At 41.3% G+C, this 27,491-nt stretch overlaps 1 protein-coding gene, 1 long non-coding RNA gene and 1 pseudogene across 4 annotated transcripts in view; 1 reads left to right on the plus strand and 2 right to left on the minus strand.

The window, feature by feature from the left end:
* The window catches only part of LOC147021211 (uncharacterized), a 115,389-nt gene extending 99,269 nt beyond the window's left edge, over positions 1 to 16,120 (minus strand). For both annotated transcript variants that reach the window (XM_085893693.1, XM_085893694.1), the window contains exon 1: positions 15,872 to 16,120. The gene's annotated coding sequence lies outside the window, so the exon portion shown is untranslated. The remainder of the gene's footprint in view (positions 1 to 15,871) is intronic.
* The window catches only part of LOC147021206 (uncharacterized), a 777,227-nt gene that overhangs the window by 559,931 nt on the left and 189,805 nt on the right, over positions 1 to 27,491 (minus strand). The gene's annotated exons all lie outside the window — the stretch shown is intronic.
* LOC147021212 (uncharacterized) overlaps positions 15,749 to 27,491 on the plus strand; it is a 56,107-nt pseudogene continuing 44,364 nt past the window's right edge. Inside the window, exons 1-2 of the transcript XR_015061328.1 lie at positions 15,749 to 16,004; positions 26,422 to 26,854. The product of XR_015061328.1 is annotated as an uncharacterized LOC147021212 (transcript). The remainder of the gene's footprint in view (positions 16,005 to 26,421; positions 26,855 to 27,491) is intronic.

Here is a 27,491-nt window from a genome sequence, read left to right on the forward strand (position 1 = left end):
AGGTAATATTAAAAAAAAAAATCATCTTTTTAGATATACACATTCTAAAATCAAACCCTCTTAAAGCTTCTTCTTATATTGAATTATCAAAATAAATAAAACTTAAGAAGGCAGTTGTTAAGATTAAGAACAATGATAATAAATGTTTTCTCAAGTCTGTTCTTGCTCACTTACATCCACCAAATTGTAATTCAGAAAGAGTAAAACAATATATGAAACATGAGAATACCTTGGTCATTAAAGATTTTAAATTCCCAATGCCACTAACAGATATTCCTAAATTTGAGAAAAAAGAATAATCTTTCTATTAATGTATATGGATTAATGGATACAAACAAAGTTCAAATATTAAAAATTTCAAACAACTATAAAAATGAAGAAACACACATTGATCTTTTATATTTTAGTGTTGGAAAGAATTCACATTATACATACATCAATAATTTATCAAGATTAATCTCTTCTCAGGTATTCATAACAGCAAACAAAATATATCCTTGTAAGCAATGTCTTAATTCATTTCATACAAAAGAACGATTAGAACAACATTCAAAATATTGCAGTAAACATAAGTCAGCTGTAATTACAATGCCTAAACCTGATGAAAAGATTTATTTTGAAGATTATAATAAATATCATGCACCCATTTATGATATACGCTGATTTTAATGTACCCTAAAAAGATAAATACTGCTTCTCCTAATCCTAAAGAATCACATGCAAATAAATTTCAAAAACATATTCCTTGTGGTTTCTGTTATTATATCAAATCATCTTTGGAGAATAGTATCATAAACTTGAACATTGTAGTGGAAAAAAAGCTTCACAAGAGTTTGTAAAATGATTAGAAAAGGATTGTATAAGACTAACTAAATTAATGAAAGAAACAAATGAACCGATGAAATTAACCGAAGAAGAAAAATTAGAATTTAGAAAGAACAATATCTGTCATATTTGTGAGGAGGAAATTAAGGAGTCTAAAGTAAGGGATCATTGCCATCTTACTGGTAAATATAGAGGTCCCACTGATTCCTGTTGTAATCTTAATTATAAATTTCCTTCTTTTATTCCAGTCTTTCTTCACAACAGCGACAACTATGATACACATCTATTTATAAATGAACTTTCAAAAACACCAGGGAATATTTCTGCCATAACAAACACAAGTCAAAAGTATATTTCATTTCCAAAAATGATATTCACAAAACCTTAAACTCGTATTCGGTTTCTAGATTCTTACAAGTTTATGGGAACACCACGAGCCAACCTTGCATCAAATCTAAGCTCCACGGGCTCTTTTCCAAATCTTAATTCATTCTTTCAAAAAGAGGAAATTCTAATAAAAGAGGAAATTCAGATTAAAGAGAGAATTCAAAGTAAAGAGGAAATTCTAATTAATGAGGAAATTAATGAAGAAATTCTAACTGAAGATGAAATTCTAATTGTAAAGAAAATTCAAAGAATGAATGAAATTCGAAATAAAGATGAAATTATGATTAAAGATGAAATTCTAACGAGAGAGGAAATTCAAACAAGGAATGAAATTCAAAGTAAAGATAAAATTCTTACAAGTTAGGGAATTTATCCTTGTGATTATATGGATTCATTGATAAGATTTAAAGAAACACAACTTCCTTCAAAAGAAAGTTTCTATAATAACCTTTATGAAGAAGAGATAAGTGATAAGGAATATAAACACGCACAAGAAATTTGGAAAATATTTAAGATAAAGAACCTTGGAGAATATCATGATTTGTATCTAAAAACAGATGTTTTATTGTTAGCTGATGTGTTTGAAGCTTTGAGATCATTCTGTCATAATAAAAATTGTTATGGATTAGATCCTGCCCACTATTTCACAGCTCCTGGTTTAGCTTGGAGTGCAATGTTTAAAATGACAAAACAAGATATCGATTTAATCAGTGATAGAGATGTGCTTTTGATTATTGAGAAGTCTAAGAGAGGTGGAATATCACAAGTATGTTCAAAATGATATGCTAAAGCAAATAATAAATATCTTCCAAATTATGATAGTGAAAAAGATAGTAATTATTTGATGTATTTTGATGCTAATAATTTGTATGGATGGGCAATGTCTCAATCTCTGCCTTATGGTAAATTAGAGTGGGTGGAAGAAAAGGATTATGAAAAGGCTTTGATGAATATTGTTATTTCTTCTCAAGAGGAATTGAATGAGGAAGAAGAAGGTTATTATTTTGAAGTTGATTTGAGGTACCCGAGTGATCTTCATAATAAGCAGAAAGACCATCCTTTTGGATGTGAGAAAGAAACCCCAAAGAAAGAATGGTTAAGTGATTATCATAAAAGTTTTCATATTAAAGACAAATCAACAGAAAAGTTATTAGCAACATTCTATGATAAAGAAGGATATGTTTTGCATCAGAGAAGATTGAAACAGTTTTTGAGAGAAGGATTGAGAGAAGCTAAAATTCAGGGTTTTAAAATTTAAACAAAGTCCTTGGATGAAAAAGTATATTAAATTCAATACAGATAGTCCAAGAGCATTAGGTCAAAATAGGCCCTAACCTGGACATTTTTGGTAACAAGCTGATTTTTTCAGGATAGGTCCAGGAATATGTCTAGAATAACATACTAAAAGTCCTCATAAATCCTCCTTGAGCGTTTTCCGCAATCCAAGATGGCGTCCAAAATGGCCGTTTTTTGTCATAACTTTGCAAGTAGGTTTCCCCAAAACACACTTTAAATGTCTAAATATATGTTTTGAAGTATAAGGAACTCGATAGAATACATTTTAAGAGATGTTGAAGCACGCAAGTACCAATAAAACTGTTTGAGCTCTTCCAAAAATCCAAAATGGTGTCCAAAATGGCCGTCATTAACAATTTTATCTCAAAATTGTTTAAATATTTATCATTAATTAATTAACTGTGATATTTCATCCTGAAAATATTCAACAAACATTTCAATTATAAATGTGGTTGCTGTGCATACAGTATTCAAATCAATTTGAATGTTAAAGTCTAGAAGTGTGCCCTTAATCGCTTATGACATTACGAGGGAAACATTGTACCATCAGTTTGATGCTAAACAGACAGGGCGACATAAATTTGCCATATGGTCCATTTTCGTCACCTAAAGCTCGGAAATTGAAAACTTGGTGCTAACCTTTTTTACCAACAAGATGCAGTTGATGTCTACCATGAGGTGAGTTCTATTTGAAACATTCCGTTATCATTAAGGAAGTAAAACTATTATTTTTGGTACCCAGACTAAATGCATGATCAAAATTTGTGTCTTCATGCATGTACTACACAGTACTGTGTAATATCACTTGACAGGGAATTTCTGTGGAGTAGTCTATCGTTACACCTAAAACATTGTATTGAATCATTTTATTTGTTTCATGCAGATGAAAAGAATTATAGTATGATAGAAATCAGAGAGTGTATGACACTCCTTCCTATTGGTACATGTATGCTGTATTTGTATAAAAGGTTCCTTTTTGTGTGTGTCATGTCATTCCTATATTGTGATATGCTAGTATACATTCATTATTAATAATAGCAGACATTTTAAAGTGCCTTTTCCATTGGATACAAAGTGCTATGAGATGTCATCCCTGGTTGTCATAGGAGATAAAATATATTACCAGGCTGCGACAGTACAAGTGCAGTGCACATCTAGGGATAACAAAATAAGTTAGTCTTCAAGTCACATATTACATTTTTTTTTTTTTTTTTTTTTTTTTTGTATACCTTGGTCGAGGCTCGTATGAGAGCTAACACACAACTCACAGCAAGGAGGCATGAGACAAGAGGGGCGGGAGTGGAAGGGACAAAACATTGGGGAACAGACACAGGTGAACTGTGGAAGGGAGAGGGATGGGGATGGGACGGGGAACATGGCGAGGGGAAGATGGACATTAAAGGGACTTTCAGGAAGGAAAGCAGGAGAATTGAAGGAAGTGGGCTTGGGTGGATTATCGGGGGTAGAAAAGATCGAGGATTTGGATGGGGGAAGATAAGAGGTGGTGGTGAACAGCTGTTTTGAAAGCCTGAAGGGAAGAATGGGAAAGAATAGAGTGAGGAAGTTTATTCCAAAGGCGGGAAAAAGAGGAATGAAAGAGTGAAGATGAGCAGTGATTCGTGATTTTGGTAGTTTTACCAGAAGGGGGTTGTTGGCGGACCTTGAGCGCCCTGTGGAAATGTGGTTGGGACAAATCGCAGAGAGAGCAGGGGGGCAAGGCTGGAGAGGAGTCGGTAGAAGACAGAAAGACCACCGACCAACCTGCGGTGATTGAGTGAGAGGCCCAAAGACTCAGCTTCATTGCGGGAGATGCCAATGATCTTAAAAGCCCTGGTTTCGACAGCGTGAAGTCGAGAAAGGTGGGAGGCAGGAGCACCAGCCCAGAGGGGAGAGCAGTACTCCATCAGGCTACGGACAAAAGCTTTGTAAGTGGTCAGGAGCTCAAGAGGGCCGAGGAAGGACTTTGCACGACGGAGGATTCTCAGTCGGCGACTGGCTTTGAGGCAAGGTTGGAAATGTGACTTTCCCAGGAAAGGTCATGGCAGATAGTGAGACCCAGAAGCTTGAAAGAAAAGACTTCTTCCAGAGGATTGTTGAGAAAGTGGATGGGGGTTTTGTAAACGGTCCTTTCGAAGAGACATAGTGAGAGTGTGAGATTTGTCTGGATTGAAAGACATGTTCCACGTGTTGGACCAGTTTGTGATTTTATCCAGATCTGCAGTGAGTGAAGAAGCTGCTGCTTGCCGGGCTGAGGGATGACAGATGGTACGGCAGAGGGTTGAGTCATCGGCAAAGAGAAATAGAGGATTTTCCAGAGAGTCCGAGAGATCATTGATGAAAACCAGAAAAAGAACAGGGCCCAGAACGCTACCTTGAGGAACTCCAGCCTGCACAGGAAGAGGAGCTGAAAGAACTCCATTTAGGGCCACACGTTGACTGCGACAGGAGAGGAAGTCTGCGAGCCATGAGTGGAGATGGCCTTGAATACCATGGGCAGAGAGTTTGGTGAGTAGGGCAGGGTGCCAGACTGTGTCAAAAGCACGTGATATGTCCAGGGATACGGCTCGGATTTCCTGTCTGGCATTGAGGACCTCCATCCATTGATGGGAGAGCAGTAGCAGCATATCTAGGGTAGAGTGACCTGGTCTGAAACCAAATTGATGATTGGAAATCAAGCCATTGGAGAAGAGGAAGGATTTCATGTCTGAAGCGATGATGGATTCCATAACCTTGCTGATGATTCGGAGAAGGCTGATTGGTCTATAGTTACAGGGATCTGTTTTTGCACCTTTTTTATGCAGGGCAGTGATGTTAGCAGATTTCCAAGCAGATGGCAGATGACCTTGGGAAAATGAGAGGGTGAATAGAACAGAGAGAGGGTGAGCAAGAGCAGAAGAGCAGGCTTTGAGGACACGTGGGCTGATGCCGTCTGGACCGGTTGCAGAATCTGACTTGAGGTTTGAAAGCAAGCTCTCCACCTTGTCAGGAGAAAAGGATACAGAGTCCAGGGACAGTTGGGTGCGACTGGGTAAAGTGGGTAGAGATAGTGATGGGTTTGGGACACAAGATTTAGCTGCAAACACCGAGTTTAGACATTCAGCTTTATCACGTGTGGAATCAGCAGTGCGGCCATTTGAGGTAAGGGAGGGGATGGAGGGGGAACATACACCAGAAACAGATTTGATTAAACGCCACCAGGATTTTGAGGAGGGAGAGAGGTTTGAGAGTTCATACTTGAGATGAGAAAGATGTTGTTTTCTGGCTCTCCTGAGGGTAGCTACACACTTGTTCCGAGCTTTGTGGAAAGAACTGAGATTGCCCTCAGTTGGGTTTGCTTTCCATGAGGCAAAGGCAAGTTGTTTCAGGACAACTGCCTCGCCACAAGCTTCAGTAAACCAAGGGCGGGAGGAAGGGTAAGACAACTGAACACGAGAGGGGATAAATCTGTGCATGAGGGAGAGCAAGTTTCTTTGAAAGAATTCCCAGGATGAGTTGATGTTTGAGAAAGTAGTGATAGGAGACCAGTCTGTAAGTTTGATGGCTGCTCGGAGACCCTGCCAGTCGGCTTGAGTGAAATGCCAGACTCGACGGCGGTGAGGTGGTTCTCTGATAACAGCCAGAGAGATGTCCACTTTAATAAGGACGTGGTCAGAAGAACCAATTGGAGCGAAGGAAGAGCAGCAGATATTGTCAGGGAAATTTGTCAAAATCAGATCCAGAAGAGATGGAGTACCATTGGTTGAGATCCGGGTCGGGAAGTTGACCGATTGAGTCAGTCCCAATGAGTCACAGAAAACTTTTGCTGATGTCCCATGGCAGGTGAGAGAGGTACCCACACCTAGCCAACTGGCGTGATGACAATTGAAGTCGCCACATAAGAGGAAGAGAGAGTTTGGATGAGAAGATAGAAGATGGTCCATGTTTTCGGAGAGTGAGGTGTAGATGGAGTCATCACTGTTCGGTGGACGGTACAGTACACATATAAACATGAGGTGGGAGTGGAGGGGAAGCCGAAGCCAGAGGTATTCCTGGGGGTGTGGGGGAGTGAGAGCAGTGCAGGGAGAGTGAGGAATAGAGTCTTTGATGAAGAGAGCAACACCTCCACCAGGACGAGGCTCAGGTCTGTCATACCGTAAGAGGGAGTAACCAGGGAGAGATACTTGGGAGTCAGACACGTCTTGGGAGAGGAAAGTTTCTGTTAGGCAGATAATTCACATGGCAGTGAATTTCTGTGGAGTAGCCACTATCATCATCATTTTCCTCTCGGGTTTCCTTGCGAGATTTTCTCTGCCCAATACAATTCCTACCAGACATTCTGGCACCCCACAATGAGTTGATTCATCCGTAATTTAACTTCACAGGTATCAATATGTAAACATGCTATAGAGTACTGTGATTGTGATGTGTTATAGAAATTGCAGAATCATGTGATGGCAATCATGTGATGGCATTGGCACTTGTGTGCTTCTACATCTCTTATAATGTATTCTATTGAGTTCCTTGTACTTCAAAACATATATTTAGACATCTAAAGTGCGTTTTGGGGAAACCTACTTGCAAAGTTAAGAGAAAAACATGAAATGGCGGCCATTTTGGATGCCATCTTGGATTGCGGAAAACGCTCAAGGAGGATTCATGAGGACTTTTAGTATGTTATTTCACACACATTCCTGGACTTTTCCTGAAAAAATCAGCTTGTTACCAAAAATGTCCAGGTTAAACCCTAATGCTCTTGGACCAAGATATGAGAACAAATACAAAGGTAAAATTTGAAGGGGAATTCTATAAATCGATGAATAATGCTGTTTTTGGAAAGACAATGGAGAATGTTAGAAACAGGCAAAACATTCGATTTGCAACATCTTGGAAAGAAGCTTCGAGATTGATAAATAAACCAAGTTTTAAGAGAGAAGACGTTTTTTCAGAGAACTTTTCTGCTATTCATATTCAAAAGGAAAGTATTGTAATGGATAAACCAATTTATATTGGAACAGCAGTTCTTGATTTATCAAAGATATTGATGTCTGATTATTTGTATAATGGGTTAAAGAAAGAGTGTGGTGAAAATGTTTCATTGTTGTATATGGACACTGATAGTTTTATCCTCGATATAAAAACTGATGATGTTTATCAAGATATGAAGAAAAATATTGGAGTATATGATACAAGTAATTTTAGTAAGAAGAGTAATTTATTTTCCAAAAAGAATGAAAAGGTTATTGGTAAGTTTCAGGATGAGTTGGGTGGAAAATTAATGAGTGAGTTTATTGGATTGAGAGCAAAGGCATATGCTTCTAAGTATGGTGATCAGATTGATGAGGTTAAAGGGAATAAAGAAATATGTAATAAAGAAATCAATAACTTTTAGAAATTATAATAATTGTTTGATGAATAAGAAAGAAGAATATAGGAAAATGAATACAACCAGAAGTTATAAACATAAGATACATAGTGAAGAATTAAATAAAAAGGCATTAGGAGCCTTTGATGATAAGAGATTTATTTTAGATAATGGAATAGATTGTGTTCCATATGGATATTGTATGATAGAGTGTATAAAATAGATTGTGTTTTAACGATGGGAAGATGGGTTAGGGTTTTTTAAGGGCTCCCGCCGTGTTTTTTCACAATATATAAATGGTCAAACCAAGTATTAATCAAACTAAAGAGTGGAGAAAATCTCAGTCTTGGTATATAAATGGAAAACATAATGAATGTGAAAAATATCAAATAAGTCTTATTGAAAAAATAACTAAAACAAAGGTAAATAAAACAAATAAGCGAATCAATTTAAAAAGTAGTAAGTTCGAGGATGTAAAGAAAAAAATTAATATCCTTGAATGGACTGAAAACTTTGATGGTTGTCAATTAAACAATGAAAAAACACTTTACTTCTTCTTCTTCTTTCGGCTACTCCCGTTAGGGGTCGCCACAGCGGATTATCTGTATGATGCGCATAGTGATTTGGCACATGTTTTACGCCGGATGCCCTTCCTGACGCAACCCTGGTCGCCTCTTACGACACAGGGATATGGTACACCTATTTTAACCGGGCTATACACCGGCCCAGCATACTGGTACTCATTTCGCCGACCTCGGAAGGATGACAGGCTGAGTCAACCCCCTGGTATATTAATTCAGTGGCCCAATGGGGCTTGAACTCAGGACCTTTTGGATCCCAAGCCGCTGCTCCAGCCACTGTGCCAACACCAGGCTCAAAATTTTTTTTTACTATAATCTCAAAATGATATGTGGCTCAGGAGGTGGTCAAACAAGAGCATTAAGAGAAGTTTATCATTTCGTAATGGCACAAAAGGGGTATCCTAAAAAAATATAAAGATCAAATGTTTTGTTTTTCAATGTTTTAGATGGGGATTATTGTGCAAAGAAAATTAAACTATTGAAGGAATTTGAGAATGAACAAATCTTTATTGGTTCGATGAGTGAGCTGAACAATATGCATTGGTTATTTGATAAAGAGTGTCCCTGGGCTTACATGTTTCAGATATTTCTTTGGAATCACCTTTATCAAATCACATTACTACTTGAAAAAATCTTTATCTTATTGCATTGGTTATTTGAAAAAAAAGTGTCCCTAGGTTAAAAGGGGAGACAAATAAATATACCTTGGGATAAAAAGGGGGTTTACTTTTTAGGGGAAAAAAAAAAATGAATCGCTGAAAATCCCCCATTCATTGACATGGGGAAAAGTGAGCCAGAATCAGTGTATTCACCCTACTGTTCGGCATCAGATATGAAGCTTGTGGCCAAGATTCATCAAAATCGTGTGTTTTGTTCAAGCGGTAATGACTGAGGTGTTTACAGACTCACTGACTGACTGACTGATTGACACTGCTGGATCAGATAATCTTACCAGACTAAAGTCTAAAGGCCAAAGTCCAAGTCAGCGAAAATCTGTTATAAACCAACTTAGGAACATAGTACAGTCAAAATGTTGGATGACCTCCCACAAATTGCAACAAAAGTAAACTTAACAGATTTTGATTTCTGGATATGTCCTCAGTGACAGAACAAAAGTCCTAAGGGATCCTCCGGGGGGAAAGTCCTGAAATCAAGGAAATCCAATATGGCCGCCACCCGGCTTTGGGGAAAATGAGAAAATCGTAAATATTGATATTTTAAAATGTAAATATGTTTTTCTGCATTCTAATAATTTATTGTTATGGTCAGTATATTGATATACAAGAATAATTATTAAAAAGTGAATTGTATTGAGGGTAAAATAAAAAATTATAGGTTTTTGTCCAAAAATGTCAATTTTTTGTCCCGAAAAAAAAATATTTACCTGATACTGATTTTGGCTCCTGGACCAAAAAAAAAATAAATGTTGAAGAGACAATATGAAATCAAGTCTATGGCAATACAATATAATTATGTAAATCATTGAAACATGACAAAATTCACAATTCCACTCAGGACAATCACATCTGCCTGACGAAGGTTTCGAAATGAAAATGAAAATTCGCATTAAACTCAGAAACTACAACCAGTATAAACTTACTGTACATGTTGACAAAAATCAAGATTATTAAAAGTTAGAACTCGACAAAATCGTCATCATCCTCATCATTGTCACATGGAGTGTTTGTGCAGCCAGAGCCCCTGCAGTTTCCACAAGCTGGAGTGCACTCAATGTTGTGCTTCTTGCATGTGCATCTCATGGTGCTACATTCAGCCTGGCAGTTGCACCTAATGACATGTAACATCTTTTCAGGAGCTGGAGCTATTAATGTCTGAAGTGGCACAAAACCCTCGTCACACTTCTGCCAACCCCAGTCTGTCGGAAGAAGTTCATCTGCACATCCCTTCCATTCTTGGACTTGCAGATACACACGCAGGCTGTGGTACTTTGCTGCTTCTGATGTTGGTGGTAACGTTTGTGGTTGCACGTGAGAGGAGCTCCAAGCCACCTTGTCCTAGTACCGCTGATACCGGAGGGTGTCCAGGGTGTCGGTTGACTTCCCGTTGTAGATTATCACCAATATTTTTTCTCCTGCATCTGCCACATCACATACGGAAGCTGGATATGTATCAAAAACCTTGGCCTGCTCACGGAATGTGTTGTTTGCTTTGAACATTTTGAGGGAAGCTCCCTTTCCAATCCCATGAAGACGAGATGTCGTGTCGCACCCAATAACTGCATGTAGAAACAGTATGTGCTTGCATATGTCTGTACCAATCATTTTCTTTGTAGCCTTGATGTTCCAGATGTGAGGCTTCTTCGTGTTCTTCTTTGGCTCGGGACAAAAGAAGAGGTAATGGGATTCTAAGCTTGCATGGTAGCATAGGAGGACGAGGAGGTCTGTGTCATCACCAACTAACACAGTGTTGGTGACAGTAGCAGACTGCACGACCTTCAGTACAATCAGGAGATCAGCATCCCCTGAGGCATGGTGTATCTCACAGTTCTTCTTCTGAAGCTCTTCACTCAACATAAAAATGAATCGCTGTTTATTCTGCCTATTGGCAAGAAACTGTTCCTTCTTCATTGTGAGACGCATGTCAGCTGTAAATGTCACAGTCGTGCCAGCATTCCCTTTAGACCGTCTCTGGTGTGTCATGTCCTTCGTGTTGGTACTCTCATAACCATCAAACACGACTGGCATCTCCGTACTTCTTCGTTACATAATCAGTGTACTGGTGGCATATGTCTCTGTATGTAGATCCACGAGACCATGGAATGTGTTGAACAAGTGCCCCACCATCCAAAACATACTGTTGCCCATCATTGGGGATATCGTCTGGGACATCGGATCCGAGAAGATCGAAGATGGCATCAGCTTGTGTGCTTCTCGGAGCTGAAGAGAGGAATCAAAGAGGGCTGGTGGATAGCTGCACAGTTCATATTTGAAGGCCGACTCCAGTTCTTCTGCTGTCTGTGCAACAGTGATCAGTCTCTGGAAGAGGAGTTGTGGGTCAACCTGGACTTGCTCTCCATCAATCTTGACAGAGGACTTCATGCCGAGGGTGATAACTTGGTCTTTCCTCTTAAATGTGTACTGGGCAGGTGTTTTCCCATTGATAGATTTCAATATTTTGGCTCCTACAGCATGTGCTGTATCGACGTTGACGGTGGGGTGTGCATGAACTCCAGTGGCAATATTCCTCAGACGTGGATCACTACTGAACGGATTCCATTCCTGTAAATACTGAAGAGCTGATAGTGTGTCCTTCCAGTCACGAGATTGTCTTGCGTTGGTCATGTCCTTCTTCTGCTCTCCAGTGTTGTAGTTCACACCTATGAGCTCCTGCATTGCCTGGTTTATTTCTGCATAGGCAGGCATTGATAGTAGCCATACCAGCCGTTGTTGCTCCGTCATTCCTCGCCCTCGTGTGCACCCCCCGCTGGTCTTCAAACTTCTCATCAGAACTTGTTCGATGATCAGGTCAGATGAAAGACCTGCCCACAGGCGATCACTTCGTCGAACCACATGGAACCCCTCATCAAAACGTTGTTGGACATTGGGATTTTGAGTTTTGAGGTTGGACATCTGCTGCAGATACACCCTCACAGATTTGGCATACAGGTTGTGGCCCGAGGCTGCCAGGTAAGGCAGCATTTCCTGGATGGCCTGTAGATGTAGTGCCCAGTTCCCAGTGCGCTCTGCCCGGATGTATTTGCGTAGAATGTCTAGCATGTCCAATGTCCATATACTGAACCCAGAACGCTGAAGTTCTCGAAGATATCTTTGCAGACTCGGCATGCTTCTGAAGGTGGTCTTTGATTCGTTTCAAGACGTCAGACTTGCATACTTCTTCCACAGACTGGGGTTGGCAGATGTGTGACGAGGGTTTTGTGCCACTTCAGACATCAATAGCTCCAGCTCCTGAAAAGATGTTACGTGTCATTAGGTGCAACTGCCAGGCTGAATGTAGCACCATGTAGCACATGTATGTAGCACATGAATGTGAATGTAGCACATGCAAGAAGCACAACATTGAGTGCACTCCAGCTTGTGGAAACTGCAGGGGCTCTGGCTGCACAAACACTCCATGTGACAATGATGAGGATGATGACGACACTGTCAAGTTCTAACTTTAATACGCTTGATTTTTCTCAACATGTATAGTAAGTCTATAACTGTTGTAGTTTCTGAGTTTAATGCGAATTTTCATTTTCATTTCGAAACCTTCGTCAGGCAGATGTGATTGCCCTGAGTGAAATAGTGAATTTTGTCATGTTTCAATGATTTACATAATTATATTGTATTGCCATAGACTTGATTTCATCTTGTGTCTTCACGTTTCTTTTTTTTTTTTTTGGTCCAGGAGCCAAAATTAGTATCAGGTAAATATTGTTGTTTTCGGGACAAAAAATTGACATTTTTGGACAAAAAAGCTATAACTTTTTATTTTACCCTCAATACATTTCACTTTTTAATAATTATATTCTTGTATATCAATATACTGACCATAACTAGAAATAATTAGAATGCAGAAAAACATATATTTACATATTAAAATATCAATCTTTACAATTTTCCCATTTTCCCTGAAGCCGGGTGGCGGCCATATTGGATTTCCATGATTTCAGGACTTCCCCCCCCCCCCCCCGGAGGATCCATTAGGACTTTTTTTGTCACTGAGGACATATCCAGGAATCAAAATCTGTTAAGTTTGCTTTTGTTGCAATTTGTGGGAGGTTGACGAAATATTTCTGCTAAAATGCCTGTACTATCAGGGTTCATGTGATGAACGCAGAATGAGAAGTCGTGATACCGCAGTAGGGTGGTCCAAAAACAGCAAAAAAAAAAAAAAAAATTCAGATGTTGTCTCCACAAGACTTAAATTATTCCACTATGATTCAGTAACGCGCATAAAAAATTTAAGTTCATTGGAGGTGATTTAGAGGTCGCTCCATATGACGACTTTTAGTTTCATGAGTTGGTTAAATTAGGGTATGGTCAGGTACGATTACGGGTACTTCTGGATGTCTGAGGTGGAAAGGGAGTGCATTTTCGAACTCTATGGGGTCGATTTACTCTAAGAAATGTTTAGACGGACGACAAATTAATTATAGATTAGAAAATATCGAAATGAGTCGGATTAGTTACTCTAGTAATGATAAATCTTGTTTTGGGTCATATTTTCGAAATGGTAGTGAATTCAATGTCGGTGCGGTCATTTCTTAGAGTCGTCATATGGAGCGACGTCTAAATCACCTCCGATCAAGCTACAAAATTTATGCGCGTTATTGGATCATAGAATAATTTTAAGCTTGTGGAGCAACATTCTATTTTTTTTCGACTTTTTTGGACCACCCTAATACCGCAGTGATATTTCAGAGTAAAACTACACTATTCCTGTTCATCAACAAATAGAAATACCTGTAAAACGTCCTCCCACAACCCTCCTGTAACCATTGGAGCAGTTTATTCCCGCATAAAATGGTGTTTCAACATTGGACTTTTTAGATCCTCGTGGAGGATCTCTAAGTCTTACTGACGTTGTTGTTCTTCATCTTCTTCTTGTGGACTTTTTTGTTTCACAGCCTACAGTTTTCATCGAAACTTCCTGAAACTTGGCATACATATGTAAAAATACCCTGCGCAGACAGTAACCACATCAGATTTTGAAAATTCCTCCCAGAAAAAAAGTTGTGACGTCAAAATATCTCCACTAATGGAAATCGCCTAAAAATTATCTCCGAAACTAGGCAAGCTTTTTGAATTCTGTTTGCGGGAATCGAACAGGGCATTAGCAGAGATTAATTACCGCACATATGATACATCACTATGACATATCAATTTTTATGACATTATTCCTATTTTTTGTCATTTTTTGTTTCACAACCCAGAGTTTTCATCGGATCTTCGTGAAACTTGCCATGTATATGCAGACAGCCCAAGCGCAGGCAGTAACCATCTCCGATTTTGGAAATTCTTCCGAGAAAAAAGTTGACGTCATAATATCGCCGATACCATTATCTCCGAAACTAGTTTGTTTCACAGCCTACAGTTTTCATCGAAACTTTTCTGAAACTTGGCATATATATGTAAAAATACCCTGCACGGACAGTAACCATCTCCGATTTTGAAAATTCCTCTGAGAAAAAAAATGTTGTGACATCAAAATATCTCCGCTAATGGAAATTGCCTAAAAAATTATCTCCGAAACTGGGCAAGCTTTTTGAATCCTGTTTGCGGGAATCGAACAGCACATTAGCAGAGATGAATAACAGCGCATTAGCACAGTGTATCCATCACTGTGACGTCATATCAATTTTTATTGAATTTTTAAGCTTTTTGAATCCTGTTTGCGGGAATCAAACAGCGCATTAGCAGAGATGAATAACAGCGCATTAGCACAGTGTATCCATCACTGTGACGTCATATCTATTTTTATTGAATTTTTAAGCTTTTTGAATCCTGTTTGCGGGAATCAAACAGCACATTAGCAGAGATGAATAACAGCGCATTAGCACAGTGTATCCATCACTGTGACGTCATATCAATTTTTATCTCGTCATTCCTATTTTTTGACATTTTTTGTTTCACAACCCAGAGTTTTCATCGGATCTTCGTGAAACTTGCCATGTATATGCAGAAAGCCCACGCGCAGGCAGTAACCATCTCCAATTTTGGAAATTCCGAGAAAAAAAGTTGACGTCATAATATCGCCGCTAATGGAAATCGCCTATACCATTATCTCCGAAACTGGGCAAGCTGTTTGAATTTTGTTTGCGGGAATCAAGCCGGGCATTAGCACAGATAATTTTATTGCAAACCCGAATATGACGTCATCACAATGACGTCATATTCGTTTTGATGACGTCATCATTAAGAGGACGAGGATCTTAGCTCATTCGAGCTTATTCGATCTGGGACGCGTTCAAAACGAGCTCGATCAACGAAGTGAGTCAGTCAAGTCATGCTGACCAAGATGGCGCCGGCCACGTGACCACAAGCTCACGGCGGCTACACTATTCACGGGCTATGAGCATTCTATATATTTTCAGTTCTGTGGTACAGATGTGATGTCACGTAAGGTAAATCACCCGAACCCAGAAAGTGTACCAGAACGCAATTGGACAGGTAAAACGAACAACTTTGAATCGGGCAAAAGGACACCAATTGTTGAGATCAGTGATTTAAAGGACAAAATAAAAACGATTATGAGGAGGAAGAAAAAGAAGGACGACGACGACGACGACGATGAATAACTTCCGGGTTGATCTTCCCGTAAACCTTGTACCGGAACTCGAGCGCAGGTCCTCGTGGTCGGGGCGGAACTGATCGCAAGAGGTATTTTCGGTATTGTTATTTAACACTGAGGTGATTATTTCCGTTTTGTATTCTCGTTAAGATGATGCTGCTTAAAGCACAAGAGAAATCTCACTCACCTGAACAATGCAATGACGTGTTGTCGATGAAGTCCAGCTGATTGCTCCGTCGTCGTCGTCGTCTCCAGCGGTTGGTGAAGAAAGAGGTTCAGTCGCGCTGAGCCGCCACGGCTTGAGGATGGCGTCGAAAATGGTAAGCAGAAGAGGAAAACTCGTTCATTGTAGTCGTGGTTGTTTAATCAACCAAACGAAATCGATTCGCTCAATAATCTTGATGAATCAAACCAAAAGTCACGAGGGAAAAAAAAATAATGACGTGTTGAGTGACTCATGAATGGGGACGACAAAGGCTTTGTCCGTGAAAACACACGAGCTGCTTCCAATATGTCGGCACAAAAAAAAAAAAAAAAACCCTCCCGTGAGCCCTCGACCCTTTTTACCATCCCGCGCGTTGATTGGCTCTCCGGAAAGATGCGACTGATTGATTGACCACCAGAGCTGAAGTGTTTGAAAAATTAATTAATTGTCGACAAAATTGGTGAGTCACAAACAACACTGAGAAAGATCCGTGAACCGTTAATTTAAATATAAAATAATTTTCTGTTCCTTGATGATGGAAATGAAGGAAAGTTAAAGGAGTTTTTATTGAATGTTTGTTGAGGTGTTTGATTGTTGATTTAATGAGGTGATTTTAACTCGTTTTGTTTTATTCACCACATTGTTTTATATCACATCGTCACTAAACTTCCGACAACGAGGATTAAACCTCATTCTTCCTTTTAACTACAAAACTACCAGAAGCCTTTTATTATTAACTTGTAAATCCAATTTGATATCTACATGAGGAGGTGTAACAAGGGGACGAGGTACGATTACCTACTTTACCTGTTCCGTGGGATATTCAACGTTCAGAACCCGAATGGAAATGAAAAACCTGATTCATAATCCAAAAACTCATAAACATCGTGTGGGTCTAAAATGTAACATTCCTCGTTAACCTTCCACGGACATTCCATCTCAGGTCAATTGGATCCACAGGGAAATCATTCCGGAATTCGAGAACTCAGAGAGAAAGTGATTCACCAACAACCCCGTGGAGCCCTACCACAACGTATCCCGACCCCACCCCGTGTCGCTCTGCACCCACTGCCCTGCCTCCATCGGTCTGGCACCCTGCCCTACTCACCAAACTCTCTTCCCATGGTATCCAAGGCCATCTCCATTCATGGCTCACAGACTTCCTCTCCTGTCCCAGCCAACGTGTGGCCCCAAATGGAGTTCTTTCATCCCCTCTTCCTGTCCAGGCTGAGTTCCTCAAGGTAGCGTTGTGGGCCCTGTTCTTTTTCTGGTTTTCATTAATGATCTCTCTGACTCTCTGGAAAATCCTCTTTATCTCTTTGCTGATGACTCCACCTGATACCGTACCATCTGTCATCACTCAGACCGGCAAGCAGTAGCTTCTTCACTCACTGCAGATCTGGATAAAATCACAAACTGGTCCAACACGTGGAATGTTTTACAATCCGGACAAATCTCACACTCTCACTTTGTCTTTCCGAAAGGACCGTTTGGAAAACCACCCCTCTACTTTCTCAACAAGCCTGTGGAAGAAGTCCTTTCTTTCAATTTTCTGGGTTTCACTATCTGCCATGATCTTTCCTGGGAAAGCCACATTTCCAACCTGGCCTCCAAAGCCAGTTACCGACTGGGAATCCTCCATCATGCAAAGTCCTTCCTCGGCCCACCTGAGCTCCTGACCACATACAAAGCTTTCGTCCACAGCCTGATTGAGTACTGCTCTCCACTCTGGGCTGGTGCTCCTGCCTCCCACCTTTCTCGGCTTCACGCTGTGTAAACCAAGGCATTTTGGATCATTGGTATCTCCCGCGATGCGGCTGAGTCTCTTTGGGTCTCTCACTCTCTCACCACAGGCACGTCGGTGGTCTTTCTGTCTTCTACCGTCTCCTCTCCAGTCTCGCCCCCCTGCTTTGTCTGCGATTTGTCCCCACCATACTTCCGCAGGGCGCTGAAGGTCCGCCAACAACCCCCTTCTGGTAATACTACCAAAATCACGAATCACTGCTCACTTTCACCCTTTCATTCCTCTTTTTCCCCACCTTTGAAATAAACTCCCTCACTCTGTTCAATCCAATTCTTCCCTCCAGGCCTTCAAAACAGCTGTTCACCACCACCTCTCATCCCCCATCCAAATCCTCGATCTTTTCTTCCCCGTTAATCCACCCCAAACCCACCTCCTTCAAATTTCCTGCTTTCCTTCCTGAAAGTCCCTGAAATGTCCATCTTGTATACCACATGTTCCCTGCCCCCCATCCCTCTCCCTTCCACAGATCTATTGTCTCTGTTCCCCACTGTTTTGTCCTTCCCACTCCCACCCCTCTTGTCTCATGCCCCCTTGCTGTGCCTTGTGTGTTCGCGCTCATATGAGCCTTGACAAGGTATACAAAAAAAAAGATGAGGAACCATTTAATCAAATACAAACTAATTGAAGGTCGTCAGCATGGGTTTTACAAAGGCAGTTCCTGTTGAGCAAATCTTTTAGAGTGTCTAATTGAAGCAGTGTCTAACACTGCATGAAGCAGTGTCTCATTGGGTGGATGATGGAAAGTCAGTGGACATAGCATATCTAGACTTTAAAAAAACATTTGATAAGGTACCATGTCGGATGTTGTTAGCCGAAGTGAGGGCTTGTGGAGTAGCTCGTCAGTTAGCTAATTGGATTGCAAACTGGCTTAGTGGTAGGAAGCAAAGAGTGGTTGTGAGTGGGAGAATTTCTTGCTGGGAGGGTGTAAGTATCGGGGTACCTCAGGGATCAGTACTCGGACCATTACGATTCATTATTTACATCAACGATTTGGATAGTGGGGTAAAGAGTAAGCTTTCCAAATTCGCAGATGACACAAACCTTGGAGGTAAGGTGGATAGCAGAGGGGGTGGTGATTAGATTCATTAAAGTATTGATACTTGCATAGATTGGGCAAAACTTTGGCAGATGGATTTTAACCCTGAGCAAGTGTAAGGTGTTGGGGATTGGAAACAATAATGAAAATAGAGATTACAAGTCTGAAGACGACGATGGTTCACGAGCGGTATTTGACGATGTAGATTGTTTCAGAAGTCAAGGATGAGACAATGTGATAATGTTCGACCAAGCTATAAAAATGATCAACATGATGTGGTATGAGTGACAGGTTATTATTAGCTGCAAAATGCCGAAAACCCGGTTTCGTTCAACAACTTTAAAAATTTGACTTTTGCATAACCTTTAAAGGTCCCAAAACAATGTTGTGGACATTAAAATAAGGAAACTGGATACGTGCTATAGCTTAATGGAGTTAGTTCGTCGAAGAAGGTCGAAAACACGGTTCGATTCCCACAACTTTGAAAATTTGACCTTTGTGAACTTTAAAGGTCAAAGGTCAAGGATTATGAGCTTTGGTGCAAAACTTCCTCTGGAACATTCCAGGAACAATATAACATCATATAGGCTATATGGCATTTTGCACTCCTCGGATTATCCATACTTTGATGAAATCAGCGTAAAAACAAACTTGAAGGGGGCGCCACGGGCAAGGTGTTCGAGATAGAGAAAAATGGTTTGAAGACTTTTGGTGGGGAATGACCTCAAGATTAGGCATAAAAAATATTGTCATCCGAGCTCTCAAAGTTTGAGCGGTCGTCTGATTTTTATGTCAAAATTCGAATTTTTATAAGTTCATGACCTTGTGACGTTGACCTTGTGACGTTGACCTTGGGACTGAAATGAAAAATTGAGCTCCGTGGGGCTATGCAGGTGCCATTGGGCTAACCAAATACTGAAACCCCTGCCAGATTCGACAAACCCCTCGGAGAAGAAATTTTTTTTATGTCAAAATCGCAATTTTCTAAGTTTGTGACCTTGTGACCTTGACCTTGGGAAGAAAATGAAAAATCGAGCTCCGTGGGGCTATGCAGGTGCCATTGGGCTAACCAAATACCGAAACCCCTGTCAGATTCGACAAAACCCCTAGGAGAAGATGCAAATTGAAATCGGCTACCCCATAAAAACACATGTTTTTGGGGCGTGGCTCCGCCCATAATGGGTGGACCACACCCATTTCAGGAAAACACAACTTGATCATGATATAAACCTCCCACCAAAATTTCATCAGGATCGGATCAAAACCCACGGAGCTATGCTCGGGACAGAAGAACAGACAGACAGACACACAACAATAACGAATATAGTGGTCACTTATATTTTTCGTGAAAATATTTTTTCGTGAACCAACAGGATACAAGGGGTAATTTTGGAGTGCGTCACACAGGAGAAGGATCTGGGGGCGGTAATATATTTGGGAGGTAAGCGGGCAGCACAGTGCCAGGCAGTTGCCGGTAGAGCAAATCGGGTTTTCGGTTGGATTCAGAGAGGGGATCAATTGTAAATCAAAAGAAGTGGTATTAACACTGTGCAGGAATTTAGTGAGGGCCACATCTCGAAGATTGTGTGCAGTACTGGTCACCACAGTTCTGGAAGATCATAGATGCCAAATAGAGGGTTCAGCGCAGGGCTACTAGATTGATTCTGGGCATAGCGAGACTCAACTATGAGAATCGGCTGAAGGAGACAGGGCTCTATACATCAGAAAGGGGGTGGTTATGAGGCGATATGATAGAGATGTTTAAGATAATAAAAGGTACAGATAAAATAGGTGCAGATGAGTTATTCAACAGAGTAGACAGTGGTCGGACCAGAGGCCATGGCCTGAGAGTAAAGAAGAGGAGAGTTAAGATGGTATCAAGGCAGGGGACTTTCACTCAGAGAGTAGTTGATGCATGGAATGGCCTCCCTGGAAAGGTAATGGCAGCAGAAAAGGTAGATGAGTTTAAATTAGAATTCGGTAGGTGCCTGGAAGTTGTGGGGATGTTGATAAGACTTTTAGGTAGCTTGAGCGTTGATGGGTGATTGTGTACATGTGTACGGAGTGCCTGTGGTGGGGGTCTTGTCAAGGGGTGTTGTGTGGTTGATGTGTTTTTTTTTCCCCAAGCCAAAGCCCCTTCCCCTGAGGGGAAGAAAAGAAAAGAAAAAATTACAAAAACTACAAAAAATAAAAATAAAAACCAAAAAAACACTTTTTTTTTCATTAATTAAAAACATTTTTTTGCATTTTCTTCCTTGGATCTAGTGTAAGATGGGTAAGTGTGGTGTTCGCACAGGCATGATTGTCTGAATGGCCTCCACCTGTGTTGGATTTCCTTGTTTCCTTGTAATCCATAATACTATATGGATTTTCCGCTGTCTTTTAAAAATCTCAGAACTGCCTTGCAGTCGGGAATGCTTATGGTTCAAATGGCTGAAAATTTTCGGCAGATCCAACAAGTCCATCCGCTCCCCACTTCTTTAATCCTTTGAAATAGATGCAATCTGGGTCCATCATAAAGAGGGAATTTTAAAAACAGATGGTTCAAATCTTCGGGTTTCTGATGAGTATCGCAGGTCCCAGTAGAGTGACACCCTATCCTGTGGAGGAATGAATTAAGATGGCACGGCAAAAGGAGGGATGACCGCCTTTCTTAAAGAAATAAATAAATAAACAAATAAGTATGCTTAGTTGTAAGAATCACTGATTTCTTTTAAATTTTCAGATTTAATCCACGAGATTGGATCCTCAAATCTGAAGCCAGATTTTGATTATGTACAGTATGTTAATTCGTCTGTGAAAGGTGATCTTGGTTCTAAGGCAAGGAATTTTTGAGCAGGCCGAACAAAATGGCGGCTTAAGTCAGCGATTGACAGAGGGCTGACCAAGATGGTGTGCTGCTACGTCTGTGAGGTTTATTTATTTTATTTTGTTATGAGCACCCCCTAAATTTTCTCAAGGGGGTGTTTAAATTTACCCCAACACCTAGTTTTCATTCACACTCTCTTGGAGTTCCCTTGGTATGTATACAAAGCTTTGGGCCACACGGTTTCATGGTTTTGGAGTTATGGAGGACACTCACTGACACTCACTGACACTCACTGACACTCACTGACACTCACTGACACTCACTGACACTCACTGACACCACTCACACTCACACTCACACTCACACACACATTGATTGTTATAGACTAGCAAATACCTCCTGTCGCTTCACTGATAAGGAGAGAGACAGAATTGACTTTTATGCCCTTTTTTACATCGTCTGGCAGATATGGGAATGGATTGTGCCTTTGATGATACAAGCATGAGCTTTGGCACACTGTTAGAGCATGCCCTAAGGAAGATATTTAGCTATAGGGCCATCGCAGAATTGTCCTGTGGCCAAAATGGCGGCTATTTTCCAAAATGGCCACCACCGGTTGTTATTTTACCAGTAGCTCAGGTTCAAGACTACCTCGGATATTGATTCTGGTGGCTAATCGTACATTTTCAAAGATGAGGAATGCAGTGGTACTATTTACAACATGCTACAACTACCTAACTACATATATCTAGCTTTCAGGGAAATAATTAATAGTGAAATTATAAACGCATTTAATATTGGTGGAGTTATACATGTACATGTTTTGAAATTGTGACATATTCATGAGAGTACAATGCAGTCTTCGCAATGTTTCCTTTACAATATTTGGTAGCTTATTTATATGAGCACACAGTTCATGAGATTATGCTGTATCTTGCAAATCATTAGTGCATGTCCCATTGTTGTTTGACATGTTAGTGGTGAGGGCAAGTCTACGACTTGGGATGTCTCGATAACTTGATTGGAGTCCACCTGTGGCCAATTTAATTGATTGGACATGATTGAGAAAGAAACACACCTTTCTATATAAGTTCTCACAGTTGACGGTGTATGTCAGAGTAGAAACTCTACCATGAAGTCCAAGGAACTGTCCGTCGAACTCTGAGATATAATTTTGAGGAGGCATGGATCTGAGGAAGGGTGTAAAACAATTGCTAGCGTGTTGAAAGTTCCCAAGAGCACAGTGAGCTCCATCATTACGAAATGGAATGACCCAGACTCTTCCTAGAACTGGCTGTCCAACCAAGCGAGCTACTTATCACGTACAGCCTGTGGCTGCTGGTTGCATCATTTCCTGGGGGTGCAGCTGTGCTGCTGATGCAGTGCCCTCATGACCAGTACACTGGTACTCATTTTGCCATCCTTGGAAAGATGAGTCAACCCCACCTGGTGTTAATCAAATGGCTGACAGGGGCTCAAACTGAAGACCGTAAGATCTTAAGCAAGCGACCTCAACTGTGAAGCCAACACCAGGCTTTGACAGACTGTTCTCCATTGATGTATCTTTTAGCTCAACAATTGCAACTCTCAGCCCGATGTTCCTGTTCTGTCCAATCCCCCCCCCCCAGCCTTATGACCTTGTTTATATGTATTCCTTCTTCTATGTTCCTGTCTCTATCAATTCTGCAACAGACTTTGTCTGCTTCCTGAAACCTTTGGGAGTACTTGCAGAAGATTCAGGAAGGTTAAAGACAACTAAGTTGTTTGTTTTTTTCTTCTTTCCCTTTCAGCCATCTCCTCTGTAACTGCCGTGCTGGCACTATATGAGTGATCCTCATCCTGCTTTAGAGTACGTTCCTGAAACCACACCTCCAGTGAGAGATATGACATGATGTTCAGACTGAGCATGCTGTGCTTGGTTTACCAAGTGTGCTTTTGGAATATTCAGCACATGTTCACTCCAATCTTTTCTCTCAAGACCTTTTATCATTCTAAAGACCCCTTTGACCTGACCAACATGGTGGTCGATGACATCTTCCACAGGTGGAAGGAATGTTTCACATACACACGGAACACACGGATGGATACACCAGCATATAATGATACACATTGATGTGTTGTGCAAAGTTAAAAAAAAAATCATCATATTTAACTGCAAAAGATATCGTGGCATATTTATTGAAAAAAAAATGAGCGATCGATGCAACGTCTGTTGCCTTATACACCACCCAGGCTCAAAGTTTTTTTTTTTTTATCTGATTGAAAAAAATTGAAATTTTCCTGCAGGTTTGGTTTAATTTGAAGTAACTTATTAAACTTTTTTTCTCTTCAAGGAGCATTTCTGTGTTTCAAGATTGGACAGACAGATAGCATGCACTTATTATATTGAGATGATTGGGCCAGGGCTGGATTTAGGGGCAGGCAACTGTCTGGTATGCTGGCTTTGGGTGAGCATTCTGTGAAGATATAATGGGCATTAACAAGAAAATTTGGCACAGGAGGTGGCAATTGAGATTTGGTCTATCATGTCTGTGCTGCACCGACACCACTATTCAGATAAAGTAAATCCGTCAAGCTAACGACTCAATTTAATGTGGGGATGAGAAAAGTGGGGCAGGTACAGGGACATCACCAGGGTGTTGAAATTTTTAAAATGAATAATAATAAAGCAAAAATTTGGGGGTTGCGTGAGACTGTTTTGGGGTGAAGAATATACATCAATCACACGTGATCCCCTGACAAGACCCTCACCACTCCTTCACCACTGGCTGCCCTGACTACGCCCTCACCACTGCATGCACTCGCCACCCCCTTCACTACCCCCTGACCCCTCCCTGCCTGCCCTCACTACCCCCTGACCCATGACTGCCCTCGCTACCCCCTGACCCCTCCCTGCCTGCCCTCACTACCCCCTGACCCATGACTGCCCTCGCTACCCCCTGACCCCTACCTGCTCTCGCTACCCCTTGACCCCTGCCCTCTCTCGCCACCCCCTGACCCCTGCCTACCCTCGCTACCCCCTCACCACTGCCTTCCCTCGCTACCCCCTCACCACTGCCCGATCTCGCTACCCCCTCACCACTGCCCACCCTCGCTACCCCTCACCACTGCCTGCCCTCGCTACTCACTCACCACTGCCCACCCTCGCTACCCACCTCACCACTGTCCACCCTCACTACCCCTCACCACTGCCCATCCTCGCTGCCCCACACCACTGCCTGCCCTCGCTGCCCCTCACCACTGCCTGCCCTCGCTGCCCCCTCACCACTGCCTGCCCTCGCTGCCCCCTCACCACTGCCTGCCCTCGCTACCGCCTCACCACTGCTTGCCCTCTCGACCCCCTCATCAATAATTTCATCTCGAGCCAGCTCTGTGTGGGGGCTCCAGCGGATTAGACGCATTATAGCTCACACTTTATTGAAGGAAATTCATTCATTCATTCATTCATTCATTGGAAGCATGCGCCACAGTGCGTCACTGAATCCACTTTCCACTGGTAATCCAGGGGCCTCCGTCTGGCCATCCCCATCACTTAGGGGGAGGACATTAAAGACACCCACCCGAAGGAACGTCTCAGATTAACTTGAGGAGACTCGCCTGGTGGATGACAACACAACACACACCACAGTTTGTTTTGTGGTGGTCGGGGTACAAATACTGCCACCAACCTGGGAAAGGTAACCAACTGCAGGAGGATGTCCGCGGATGCAGTTGGCACCAGACATGGATGGCCATTGGCTCAGTTGCTCCTCTGCCCTTTTGGCAGGTTTTTTATTTAATCCTCTTGGATGTCCATGAAAGAAAAATGAGGATGAAGAAAAGGAATGAGGTTCTTCCCAACCATGGCTTTTCTGATCGTTTTGTTCAACCATGGTGTTTGTGTTGCTGCATTACCTTTTTCCCTATGGACATTGATTAAATGCTTTCCAGTGAGAGTGAGAGTGGAGGTTGGGGCACACATTCATTTCTTTTTTTCTTTTCATTTTTATACGCCGTATATGTATATATATATATATATATATATATATATATATATATATATATATATATATATATATATATATATATATATATATATATATATATATATATATATATATATATATATATATATATATATAGACACACACACACACACACATCGGGGTGTATTATGTGATACCGATCGGCCATCCGTCCGTCTATGTCTGTCTGTCTGTCTGTCTCCGTCCGTCCGTTCCTGTCCGCACTCTAACTCCCAAAGTTTTCAACTTTCACGTTTCATATTTGGTACATAGGTACAGACTGTGGAGACGGTGTGTCGCGACATACGTTCGTCGTCTAAAGTGGTTGCCATGGCAACCAGGATGCTGTTTTCCATGTCGTAGCACAATTCTGTATATACCTTCTTGTTCGGGTGTATATTGTGCTCACTTGAGCTCTTGTTCATTTTTGGTTCTTTCATTTTGTTTGCAGTGGCTGCTGGTTGCATCATTGCTATGCTGATGATGTATTGCCCCTGTGGATTAGAGAAGAAATTTGAAATTTGGCCAGCATGCCAGTGAAAGCTCGCCGACTCATCGAGAAAGATGGGATCTTTAATGTCCACCAACTAATGCTATGAGAGGGGATGCTAAGTTGAACGTTCATCCGAAGGACGGCACACAAATTGATTCCTTTCCCTATCTGTGAAACACCATGGTGATAGTTTATAGCCATGTCGGGATTCAAACCCAAGCGAGATAACTCGGTGGCAAGTGTGCCTAACTCAAGGCCATCCTGCCAGCCCACACAGGGTGAACAATCTGGCTGTAAAACCCCACATTGGTTGGATAAAATACTGAGTGCAAAAAATAACATGTATAACCTTTCCTTTGTTAACATGAGCATTGTGTCCCTGGCAGGTCATCGGTGAAATGGACAACTTCTTGGAATGGCTCCAATCACAAGGTCTGAGAGCAGAAACAGCCCAAGCAGTGATCAGTATACTTGGAATTGAGAATCAGCAGGTTCTTCGAGTTTGTACAGACTCCGATTCATTGCGCACAGAGCTCCTCTCTCTCACCAAAGAGAAATTTAAATTTGCAATGTATGCTGACTTCTGTAAATTTGTGAAATCTTTTTTGAAGCCGCAGGTTGTCCAGCTTGCAGGCTCTTCTCTGTTAGGAAGTCTATTCGTCAACTTAGAGAATGTTATTCGAGAACTTTCCAGTTTCGGCCAAAAGTTTAATGGTTTCCAAAAGGTGCAGCTGGAAAATGTTCCTGGTTTCCACGGAATCGGTTTCAGTGATGTCTGCAACCTCCACGATCAGGATGATGGATTAACACCCAAGTCTGGTATGTTACTGTTTTATACATCCTCGCATGTCAAGAAATACCTTGATGTTCAAACAATAATAGGCTTTTTGTTTTGTTTTGTTTTGTTTTTCTTGTAACTTATGGCATCTCTTTTGGAACAATTATGTGTTGTCGAAGACATTTAGATTCTCAATACACAGTCGATGTTTTTTTGTTCGAAATCACATTAAATTCCAACGTGTTCCACGTTTAGCAGCACACTTAAATTATCCACATGCAGGAAGTAGTTTGCTTACCACTTGTATAAGCATGGATAGTGTGAGGGACATCCTATTGGAGAAAGGATTCTGTTAAACAGATAATATCTGGGCTGGAAGTTGTAGCCTGGATTGAGAGATCTGTCAGGATGGAGCGGAAGCATCAGATGGGTGAGGTACACAGAGTGAGGAACAAGAGAGAAGGTTTTGGGGAGTGGTGGGGAAGTTTATCCAAAGGTTATGGAGTGTTACGTGTGTGTGTGTGTGTATGTGTGTGTGCGCGTGTGCGTGTGCGTGTGTGCACGCGCGCGTGTGTGTTCCAATGAAGTCCCTCCCTACACAAGGAGTCGTGACAACTTTCATTGAAATCCATTTTTGTATCCATTGAGCACGGCGCACCGATCCTGTGCTCATTGTGC

This window comes from Eptatretus burgeri, chromosome 8, assembly GCF_056783735.1.
Source record: "Eptatretus burgeri isolate ZD-2024b chromosome 8, Ebu_testis_v1, whole genome shotgun sequence".
Lineage (NCBI taxonomy): Eukaryota > Metazoa > Chordata > Myxini > Myxiniformes > Myxinidae > Eptatretus > Eptatretus burgeri.